The sequence below is a fragment of the Euprymna scolopes genome, chromosome 21 (assembly GCF_053919585.1).
Source record: "Euprymna scolopes isolate OS-2025 chromosome 21, ASM5391958v1, whole genome shotgun sequence".
Taxonomy (NCBI): domain Eukaryota; kingdom Metazoa; phylum Mollusca; class Cephalopoda; order Sepiida; family Sepiolidae; genus Euprymna; species Euprymna scolopes.
In genome coordinates, this window is record NC_136502.1 from 69,186,493 (window position 1) to 69,199,226 (window position 12,734).

Sequence of the window (12,734 nt, forward strand, 5' to 3'; positions counted from 1 at the left end):
TTATTAGTATTTTTATTTTTACTATGGTTGTTGTTATCTTGTTCATTATTAGTATTTTTTATTTCTACTGTGGTTGTTGTTATCTTGTTCATTATTAGTATTTTTATTTCTACTGTGGTTGTTGTTATCTTGTTCATTATTAGTATTTTTATTTCTACTGTGGTTGTTGTTATCTTGTTCATTATTAGTGTTTTTATTTCTACTGTGGTTGTTGTTATCTTGTTCATTTTTAGTATTTTTATTTCTACTGTGGTTGTTGTTATCTTGTTCATTATTAGTATTTTTATTTCTAATGTGGTTGTTGTTATCTTGTTCATTGGTAGTATTTTTATTTCTACTGTGGTTGTTGTTATCTTGTTCATTATTAGTATTTTTATTTCTTCTGTGGTTGTTGTTATCTTGTTCATTATTAGTATTTTTATTTCTACTATGGTTGTTGTTATCTTGTTCATTATTAGTATTTTTTATATCTACTGTGGTTGTTGTTATCTTGTTCATTATTAGTATTTTTATTTCTACTGTGGTTGTTGTTATCTTGTTCATTATTAGTATTTTTATTTCTACTGTGGTTGTTGTTATCTTGTTCATTATTAGTATTTTTATTTCTACTATGGTTGTTGTTATATTGTTCATTATTAGTATTTTTATTTCTACTATGGTTGTTGTTATCTTGTTCATTATTAGTATTTTTATTTCTACTATGGTTGTTGTTATCTTGTCCATTATTAGTATTTTTATTTCTACTATGGTTGTTGTTATCTTGTTCATTATTAGTATTTTTATTTCTACTATGGTTGTTGTTATCTTGTTCATTATTAGTATTTTTATTTCTACTGTGGTTGTTGTTATCATGTACATTATTAGTATTTTTATTTCTACTGTGGTTGTTGTTATCTTGTTCATTATTAGTATTTTTATTTCTACTGTGGTTGTTGTTATCTTGTTCATTATTAGTATTTTTATTTCTACTGTGGTTGTTGTTATCTTGTTCATTATTAGTATTTTTTTTTCTACTATTGTTGTTGTTATCTTGTTCATTATTAGTATTTTTATTTCTACTGTGGTTGTTGTTATCATGTACATTATTAGTATGTTTATTTCTACTGTGGTTGTTGTTATCTTGTTCATTATTAGTATTTTTATTTCTACTGTGGTTGTTGTTATCTTGTTCATTATTAGTATTTTTGTTCCTACTGTGGTTGTTTTTATCTTGTTCATTATTAGTATTTTTATTTCTACTGTTGTTGATGTTATCTTGTTCATTATTAGTATTTTTATTTCTACTGTGGTTGTTGTTGTCTTGTTTATTATAAGTATTTTTATTTCTATTGTGGTTGTTTTTATCTTGTTCATTATTAGTATTTTTATTTCTATTGTGGTTGTTGTTATCTTGTTCATTATTAGTATTTTTATTTCTATTGTGGTTGTTGTTATCTTGTTCATTATTAGTATTTTTATTTCTATTGTGGTTGTTGTTATCTTGTTCATTATTAGTATTTTTATTTCTACTATGGTTGTTGTTAACTTGTTCATTATTAGTATTTTTATTTCTATTGTGGTTGTTGTTTTATTGTTCATTATTAGTATTTTGGTTTCTACTATGGTTGTTGTTATCTTGTTCATTATTAGTATTTTTATTTCTATTGTGGTTGTTGTTGTTGTCTTGTTCATTATTAGTATTTTAATTTCTGCTGTGGTTGTTGTTATCTTGTTCATTATTAGTATTTTTATTTCTACTGTGGTTGTTGGTGTCTTGTTCATTATTAGTATTTTTATTTCTACTATGGTTGTTGTTATCTTGTTCATTATTAGTATTTTTATTTCTACTGTGGTTGTTGTTATCTTGTTCATTATTAGTATTTTCATTTCTAATTGCGTTGTTGGTGTCTTGTTCATTATTAGTATTTTTATTTCTACTATGGTTGTTGTTATCTTGTTCATTATTAGTATTTTTATTTCTACTGTGGTTGTTGTTATCTTGTTCATTATTAGTATTTTTATTTCTAATGTGGTTGTTGTAATCTTGTTCATTGTTAGTATTTTTATTTCTACTGTGGTTGTTGTTATCTTGTTCATTATTAGTATTTTTGTTTCTACTGTGGTTGTTGTTATCTTGTTCATTATTAGTATTTTTATTTCTACTATGGTTGTTGTTATCTTGTTCATTATTAGTATTTTTTATTTCTACTGTGGTTGTTGTTATCTTGTTCATTATTAGTATTTTTTTTTCTAATGTGGTTGTTGTTATCTTGTTCAGTATTAGTATTTTTATTTCTACTGTTGTTGTTATCTTGTTCATTATTAGTAGTTTTATTTCTACTGTGGTTGTTATCTTGTTCATTATTAGTATTTTTATTTCTACTGTGGTTGTTGTTATCTTGTTCATTATTAGTATTTTTATTTCTAATGTGGTTGTTGTTATCTTGTTCATTGTTAGCATTTTTATTTCTACTGTGGTTGTTGTTATCTTGTTCATTATTAGTATTTTTATTTTTACTGTGGATGTTGTTATCTTGTTCATTATTAGTATTTTTATTTCTACTGTTGTTGTTGTTATCTTGTTCATTATTAGTATTTTTATTTCTACTGTGGTTGTTGTTATCTTGTTCATTTTTAGTATTTTTATTTCTATTGTGGTTGTTGTTATCTTGTTCATTATTAGTATTTTTATTTCTACTGTGGTTGTTGTTATCTTGTTCATTGGTAGTATTTTAATTTCTACTGTGGTTGTTGTTATCTTGTTCATTATTAGTATTTTTATTTCTACTGTGGTTGTTGTTATCTTGTTCATTATTAGTATTTTTATTTCTACTATGGTTGTTGTTATCTTGTTCATTATTAGTATTTTTTATTTCTACTGTGGTTGTTGTTATCTTGTTCATTATTAGTATTTTTATTTCTACTGTGGTTGTTGTTATCTTGTTCATTATTAGTATTTTTATTTCTACTGTGGTTGTTGTTATCTTGTTCATTATTAGTATTTTTATTTCTACTGTGGTTGTTGTTATCATGTACATTATTAGTATTTTTTTTTCTACTGGGGTTGTTGTTATCTTGTTCATTATTAGTATTTTTATTTCTACTATGGTTGTTGTTATCTTGTTCATTATTAGTATTTTTTATTTCTACTGTGGTTGTTGTTATCTTGTTCATTATTAGTATTTTTATTTTTACTGTGGTTGTTGTTATCTTGTTCATTATTAGTATTTTTATTTTTACTGTGGTTGTTGTTATCTTGTTCATTATTAGTATTTTTATTTCTACTGTTGTTGTTGTTATCTTGTTCATTATTAGTATTTTTATTTCTACTGTGGTTGTTGTTATCTTGTTCATTTTTAGTATTTTTATTTCTACTGTGGTTGTTGTTACCTTGTTCATTATTAGTATTTTTATTTCTAATGTGGTTGTTATTATCTTGTTCATTATTAGTATTTTTATTTCTACTATGGTTGTTGTTATCTTGTTCATTATTAGTATTTTTTATTTCTACTGTGGTTGTTGTTATCTTGTTCATTATTAGTATTTTTATTTCTACTGTGGTTGTTGTTATCTTGTTCATTATTAGTATTTTTATTTCTACTGTGGTTGTTGTTATCTTGTTCATTATTAGTATTTTTATTTCTACTATGGTTGTTGTTATCTTGTTCATTATTAGTATTTTTATTTCTACTATGGTTGTTGTTATCTTGTTCATTATTAGTATTTTTATTTCTACTATGGTTGTTGTTATCTTGTCCATTATTAGTATTTTTATTTCTACTATGGTTGTTGTTATCTTGTTCATTATTAGTATTTTTATTTCTACTATGGTTGTTGTTATCTTGTTCATTATTAGTATTTTTATTTCTACTGTGGTTGTTGTTATCATGTACATTATTAGTATTTTTATTTCTACTGTGGTTGTTGTTATCTTGTTCATTATTAGTATTTTTATTTCTACTGTGGTTGTTGTTATCTTGTTCATTATTAGTATTTTTATTTCTACTGTGGTTGTTGTTATCTTGTTCATTATTAGTATTTTTATTTCTACTATTGTTGTTGTTATCTTGTTCATTATTAGTATTTTTATTTCTACTGTGGTTGTTGTTATCATGTACATGATTAGTATGTTTATTTCTACTGTGGTTGTTGTTATCTTGTTCATTATTAGTATTTTTATTTCTACTGTGGTTGTTGTTATCTTGTTCATTATTAGTATTTTTGTTCCTACTGTGGTTGTTTTTATCTTGTTCATTATTAGTATTTTTATTTCTACTGTTGTTGATGTTATCTTGTTCATTATTAGTATTTTTATTTCTACTGTGGTTGTTGTTGTCTTGTTTATTATTAGTATTTTTATTTCTATTGTGGTTGTTGTTATCTTGTTCATTATTAGTATTTTTATTTCTATTGTGGTTGTTGTTATCTTGTTCATTATTAGTATTTTTATTTCTACTATGGTTGTTGTTAACTTGTTCATTATTAGTATTTTTATTTCTATTGTGGTTGTTGTTTTATTGTTAATTATTAGTATTTTTGTTTCTACTATGGTTGTTGTTATCTTGTTCATTATTAGTATTTTTATTTCTATTGTGGTTGTTGTTGTTGTCTTGCTCATTATTAGTATTTTAATTTCTGCTGTGGTTGTTGTTATCTTGTTCATTATTAGTATTTTTATTTCTACTGTGGTTGTTGGTGTCTTGTTCATTATTAGTATTTTTATTTCTACTATGGTTGTTGTTATCTTGTTCATTATTAGTATTTTTATTTCTACTGTGGTTGTTGTTATCTTGTTCATTATTAGTATTTTCATTTCTAATTGCGTTGTTGGTGTCTTGTTCATTATTAGTATTTTAATTTCTACTATGGTTGTTGTTATCTTGTTCATTATTAGTATTTTTATTTCTACTGTGGTTGTTGTTATCTTGTTCATTATGAGTTTTTTTATTTCTACTATGGTTGTTGTTATCTTGTTCATTATTAGTATTTTTATTTCTACTGTGGTTGTTGTTATCTTGTTCATTATTAGTATTTTTATTTCTACTGTGGTTGTTGTTATCTTGTTCATTATTAGTATTTTTATTTCTACTATGGTTGTTGTTATCTTGTTCATTATTAGTATTTTTATTTCTACTATGGTTGTTGTTATCTTGTTCATTATTAGTATTTTTATTTCTACTATGGTTGTTGTTATCTTGTCCATTATCAGTATTTTTTTTTCTACTATGGTTGTTGTTATCTTGTTCATTATTAGTATTTTTATTTCTACTATGGTTGTTGTTATCTTGTTCATTATTAGTATTTTTATTTCTACTGTGGTTGTTGTTATCATGTACATTATTAGTATTTTTATTTCTACTGTGGTTGTTGTTATCTTGTTCATTATTAGTATTTTTATTTCTACTGTGGTTGTTGTTATCTTGTTCATTATTAGTATTTTTATTTCTACTGTGGTTGTTGTTATCTTGTTCATTATTAGTATTTTTATTTCTACTATTGTTGTTGTTATCTTGTTCATTATTAGTATTTTTATTTCTACTGTGGTTGTTGTTATCATGTACATTATTAGTATGTTTATTTCTACTGTGGTTGTTGTTATCTTGTTCATTATTAGTATTTTTATTTCTACTGTGGTTGTTGTTATCTTGTTCATTATTAGTATTTTTGTTCCTACTGTGGTTGTTTTTATCTTGTTCATTATTAGTATTTTTATTTCTACTGTTGTTGATGTTATCTTGTTCATTATTAGTATTTTTATTTCTACTGTGGTTGTTGTTGTCTTGTTTATTATTAGTATTTTTATTTCTATTGTGGTTGTTGTTATCTTGTTCATTATTAGTATTTTTATTTCTATTGTGGTTGTTGTTATCTTGTTCATTATTAGTATTTTTATTTCTACTATGGTTGTTGTTAACTTGTTCATTATTAGTATTTTTATTTCTATTGTGGTTGTTGTTTTATTGTTAATTATTAGTATTTTTGTTTCTACTATGGTTGTTGTTATCTTGTTCATTATTAGTATTTTTATTTCTATTGTGGTTGTTGTTGTTGTCTTGTTCATTATTAGTATTTTAATTTCTGCTGTGGTTGTTGTTATCTTGTTCATTATTAGTATTTTTATTTCTACTGTGGTTGTTGGTGTCTTGTTCATTATTAGTATTTTTATTTCTACTATGGTTGTTGTTATCTTGTTCATTATTAGTATTTTTATTTCTACTGTGGTTGTTGTTATCTTGTTCATTATTAGTATTTTCATTTCTAATTGCGTTGTTGGTGTCTTGTTCATTATTAGTATTTTAATTTCTACTATGGTTGTTGTTATCTTGTTCATTATTAGTATTTTTATTTCTACTGTGGTTGTTGTTATCTTGTTCATTATGAGTTTTTTTATTTCTACTATGGTTGTTGTTATCTTGTTCATTATTAGTATTTTTATTTCTACTGTGGTTGTTGTTATCTTGTTCATTATTAGTATTTTTATTTCTACTGTTGTTGTTGTTATCTTGTTCATTATTAGTATTTTTATTTCTACTGTGGTTGTTGTTATCTTGTTCATTATTAGTATTTTTATTTCTAATGTGGTTGTTGTTATCTTGTTCATTGTTAGTATTTTTATTTCTACTGTGGTTGTTGTTATCTTGTTCATTATTTGTATTTTTGTTTCTACTGTGGTTGTTGTTATCTTGTTCATTATTAGTATTTTTATTTCTACTATGGTTGTTGTTATCTTGTTCATTATTAGTATTTTTTATTTCTACTGTGGTTGTTGTTATCTTGTTCATTATTAGTATTTTTATTTCTAATGTGGTTGTTGTTATCTTGTTCAGTATTAGTATTTTTATTTCTACTGTTGTTGTTATCTTGTTCATTATTAGTAGTTTTATTTCTACTGTGGTTGTTATCTTGTTCATTATTAGTATTTTTATTTCTACTGTGGTTGTTGTTATCTTGTTCATTGTTAGTATTTTTATTTCTAATGTGGTTGTTGTTATCTTGTTCATTGTTAGCATTTTTGTTTCTACTGTGGTTGTTGTTATCTTGTTCATTATTAGTATTTTTATTTTTACTGTGGTTGTTGTTATCTTGTTCATTATTAGTATTTTTATTTCTACTGTTGTTGTTGTTATCTTGTTCATTATTAGTATTTTTATTTCTACTGTGGTTGTTGTTATCTTGTTCATTTTTAGTATTTTTATTTCTATTGTGGTTGTTGTTATCTTGTTCATTATTAGTATTTTTATTTCTAATGTGGTTGTTGTTATCTTGTTCATTGGTAGTATTTTTATTTCTACTGTGGTTGTTGTTATCTTGTTCATTATTAGTATTTTTATTTCTACTGTGGTTGTTGTTATCTTGTTCATTATTAGTATTTTTATTTCTACTATGGTTGTTGTTATCTTGTTCATTATTAGTATTTTTTATTTCTACTGTGGTTGTTGTTATCTTGTTCATTATTAGTATTTTTATTTCTACTGTGGTTGTTGTTATCTTGTTCATTATTAGTATTTTTATTTCTACTGTGGTTGTTGTTATCTTGTTCATTATTAGTATTTTTATTTCTACTATGGTTGTTGTTATCTTGTTCATTATTAGTATTTTTATTTCTACTATGGTTTATGTTATCTTGTTCATTATTAGTATTTTTATTTCTACTATGGTTGTTGTTATCTTGTCCATTATTAGTATTTTTATTTCTACTATGGTTATTGTTATCTTGTTCATTATTAGTATTTTTATTTCTACTATGGTTGTTGTTATCTTGTTCATTATTAGTATTTTTATTTCTATTATGGTTGTTGTTATCATGTACATTATTAGTATTTTTTTTTCTACTGGGGTTGTTGTTATCTTGTTCATTATTAGTATTTTTATTTCTACTATGGTTGTTGTTATCTTGTTCATTATTAGTATTTTTTATTTCTACTGTGGTTGTTGTTATCTTGTTCATTATTAGTATTTTTATTTTTACTGTGGTTGTTGTTATCTTGTTCATTATTAGTATTTTTATTTCTACTGTTGTTGTTGTTATCTTGTTCATTATTAGTATTTTTATTTCTACTGTGGTTGTTGTTATCTTGTTCATTTTTAGTATTTTTATTTCTACTGTGGTTGTTGTTATCTTGTTCATTATTAGTATTTTTATTTCTAATGTGGTTGTTGTTATCTTGTTCATTATTAGTATTTTTATTTCTACTATGGTTGTTGTTATCTTGTTCATTATTAGTATTTTTTATTTCTACTGTGGTTGTTGTTATCTTGTTCATTATTAGTATTTTTATTTCTACTGTGGTTGTTGTTATCTTGTTCATTATTAGTATTTTTATTTCTACTGTGGTTGTTGTTATCTTGTTCATTATTAGTATTTTTATTTCTACTATGGTTGTTGTTATCTTGTTCATTATTAGTATTTTTATTTCTACTATTGTTGTTGTTATCTTGTTCATTATTAGTATTTTTATTTCTACTATGGTTGTTGTTATCTTGTCCATTATTAGTATTTTTATTTCTACTATGGTTGTTGTTATCTTGTTCATTATTAGTATTTTTATTTCTACTATGGTTGTTGTTATCTTGTTCATTATTAGTATTTTTATTTCTACTGTGGTTGTTGTTATCATGTACATTATTAGTATTTTTATTTCTACTGTGGTTGTTGTTATCTTGTTCATTATTAGTATTTTTATTTCTACTGTGGTTGTTGTTATCTTGTTCATTGTTAGTATTTTTATTTCTACTGTGGTTGTTGTTATCTTGTTCATTATTAGTATTTTTATTTCTACTATTGTTGTTGTTATCTTGTTCATTATTAGTATTTTTTTTTCTACTGTGGTTGTTGTTATCATGTACATTATTAGTATGTTTATTTCTACTGTGGTTGTTGTTATCTTGTTCATTATTAGTATTTTTATTTCTACTGTGGTTGTTGTTATCTTGTTCATTATTAGTATTTTTGTTCCTACTGTGGTTGTTTTTATCTTGTTCATTATTAGTATTTTTATTTCTACTGTTGTTGATGTTATCTTGTTCATTATTAGTATTTTTATTTCTACTGTGGTTGTTGTTGTCTTGTTTATTATTAGTATTTTTATTTCTATTGTGGTTGTTGTTATCTTGTTCATTATTAGTATTTTTATTTCTATTGTGGTTGTTGTTATCTTGTTCATTATTAGTGTTTTTATTTCTACTATGGTTGTTGTTAACTTGTTCATTATTAGTATTTTTATTTCTATTGTGGTTGTTGTTTTATTGTTAATTATTAGTATTTTTGTTTCTACTATGGTTGTTGTTATCTTGTTCATTATTAGTATTTTTATTTCTATTGTGGTTGTTGTTGTTGTCTTGTTCATTATTAGTATTTTAATTTCTGCTGTGGTTGTTGTTATCTTGTTCATTATTAGTATTTTTATTTCTACTGTGGTTGTTGGTGTCTTGTTCATTATTAGTATTTTTATTTCTACTATGGTTGTTGTTATCTTGTTCATTATTAGTATTTTTATTTCTACTGTGGTTGTTGTTATCTTGTTCATTATTAGTATTTTCATTTCTAATTGCGTTGTTGGTGTCTTGTTCATTATTAGTATTTTAATTTCTACTATGGTTGTTGTTATCTTGTTCATTATTAGTATTTTTATTTCTACTGTGGTTGTTGTTATCTTGTTCATTATGAGTTTTTTTATTTCTACTATGGTTGTTGTTATCTTGTTCATTATTAGTATTTTTATTTCTACTGTGGTTGTTGTTATCTTGTTCATTATTAGTATTTTTATTTCTACTGTTGTTGTTGTTATCTTGTTCATTATTAGTATTTTTATTTCTACTGTGGTTGTTGTTATCTTGTTCATTATTAGTATTTTTATTTCTAATGTGGTTGTTGTTATCTTGTTCATTGTTAGTATTTTTATTTCTACTGTGGTTGTTGTTATCTTGTTCATTATTTGTATTTTTGTTTCTACTGTGGTTGTTGTTATCTTGTTCATTATTAGTATTTTTATTTCTACTATGGTTGTTGTTATCTTGTTCATTATTAGTATTTTTTATTTCTACTGTGGTTGTTGTTATCTTGTTCATTATTAGTATTTTTATTTCTAATGTGGTTGTTGTTATCTGGTTCATTATTAGTATTTTTATTTCTACTGTTGTTGTTATCTTGTTCATTATTAGTAGTTTTATTTCTACTGTGGTTGTTATCTTGTTCATTATTAGTATTTTTATTTCTACTGTGGTTGTTGTTATCTTGTTCATTATTAGTATTTTTATTTCTAATGTGGTTGTTGTTATCTTGTTCATTGTTAGCATTTTTGTTTCTACTGTGGTTGTTGTTATCTTGTTCATTATTAGTATTTTTATTTTTACTGTGGTTGTTGTTATCTTGTTCATTATTAGTATTTTTATTTCTACTGTTGTTGTTGTTATCTTGTTCATTATTAGTATTTTTATTTCTACTGTGGTTGTTGTTATCTTGTTCATTTTTAGTATTTTTATTTCTACTGTGGTTGTTGTTATCTTGTTCAATGTTAGTATTTTTATTTCTAATGTGGTTGTTGTTATCTTGTTCATTGGTAGTATTTTTATTTCTACTGTGGTTGTTGTTATCTTGTTCATTATTAGTATTTTTATTTCTACTGTGGTTGTTGTTATCTTGTTCATTATTAGTATTTTTATTTCTACTATGGTTGTTGTTATCTTGTTCATTATTAGTATTTTTTATTTCTACTGTGGTTGTTGTTATCTTGTTCATTATTAGTATTTTTATTTCTACTGTGGTTGTTGTTATCTTGTTCATTATTAGTATTTTGATTTCTACTGTGGTTGTTGTTATCTTGTTCATTATTAGTATTTTTATTTCTACTATGGTTGTTGTTATCTTGTTCATTATTAGTATTTTTATTTCTACTATGGTTTATGTTGTCTTGTTCATTATTAGTATTTTTATTTCTACTATGGTTGTTGTTATCTTGTCCATTATTAGTATTTTTATTTCTACTATGGTTGTTGTTATCTTGTTCATTATTAGTATTTTTATTTCTACTATGGTTGTTGTTATCTTGTTCATTATTAGTATTTTTATTTCTACTGTGGTTGTTGTTATCATGTACATTATTAGTATTTTTATTTCTACTGTGGTTGTTGTTATCTTGTTCATTATTAGTATTTTTATTTCTACTATGGTTGTTGTTATCTTGTTCATTATTAGTATTTTTATTTCTAATATGGTTGTTGTTATCTTGTTCATTATAAGTATTTTTATTTCTACTATGGTTGTTGTTATCTTGTTCATTATTAGTATTTTTATTTCTACTATGGTTATTGTAATCTTGTTCATTATTAGTATTTTTATTTCTACTGCGGTTGTTGTTATCTTGTTCATTATTAGTATTTTTATTTCTACTGTGGTTGTTGTTATCATGTACATTATTATTATTTTTATTTCTACCTTGGTTGTTGTTATCTTGTTCATTATTAGTATTTTTATTTCTACTATGGTTGATGTTATCTTGTTCATTATTAGTATTTTTATTTCTACTATGGTTGTTGTTATCTTGTTCATTATTAGTATTTTTATTTCTACTATGGTTGTTGTTATCATGTACATTATTAGTATTTTTATTTCTACTGTGGTTGTTGTTATCATGTACATTATTAGTATTTTTATTTCTACTGTGGTTGTTGTTATCTTCTTCATTATTAGTATTTTTATTTCTACTGTGGTTGTTGGTTTCTTGTTAATTATTAGTATTTTTATTTCTACTATCGTTGTTGTTATCTTGTTCATTATTAGTATGTTTATTTCTACTATGGTTGTTGTTATCTTGTTCATTATTAGTATTTTTGTTTCTACTATGGTTGTTGTTATCTTGTTCATTATTAGTATTTTTATTTCAATTTAGGTTGTTGTTGTTGTCTTGTTCATTATTAGTATTTTAATTTTTGCCGTGGTTGTTGTTATCTTGTTCATTATTAGTATTTTTATTTCTACTGTGGTTGTTGTTATCTTGTCCATTATTAGTATTTTTATTTCTACTGTGGTTGTTGTTATCTTGTTCATTATTAGTATTTTTATTTCTACTGTGGTTGTTGTTATCTTGTTCATTATTAGTATTTTTATTTCTAATGTGGTTGTTGTTATCTTGTTCATTGTTAGTATTTTTATTTCTACTGTGGTTGTTGTTATCTTGTTCATTATTAGTATTTTTATTTCTACTGTGGTTGTTGTTATCTTGTTCATTATTAGTATTTTTATTTCTACTATGGTTGTTGTTATCTTGTTCATTATTAGTATTTTTTATTTCTACTGTGGTTGTTGTTATCTTGTTCATAATTAGTATTTTTATTTCTACTGTGGTTGTTGTTATCTTGTTTATTATTAGTATTTTTATTTCTACTGTTGTTGTTATCTTGTTCATTATTAGTATTTTTATTTCTACTATGGTTGTTGTTATCTTGTTCATTATTAGTATTTTTTATTTCTACTGTGGTTGTTGTTATCTTGTTCATTATTAGTATTTTTATTTTTACTGTGGTTGTTGTTATCTTGTTCATTTTTAGTATTTTTATTTCTACTGTTGTTGTTGTAATCTTGTTCATTATTAGTATTTTTATTTCTACTGTGGTTGTTGTTATCTTGTTCATTATTAGTATTTTTATTTCTACTGTGGTTGTTGTTATCTGGTTCATTATTAGTATTTTCATTTCTACTATGGTTGTTGTTATCTTGTTCATTATTAGTATTTTTTATTTCTAATGTGGTTGTTGTT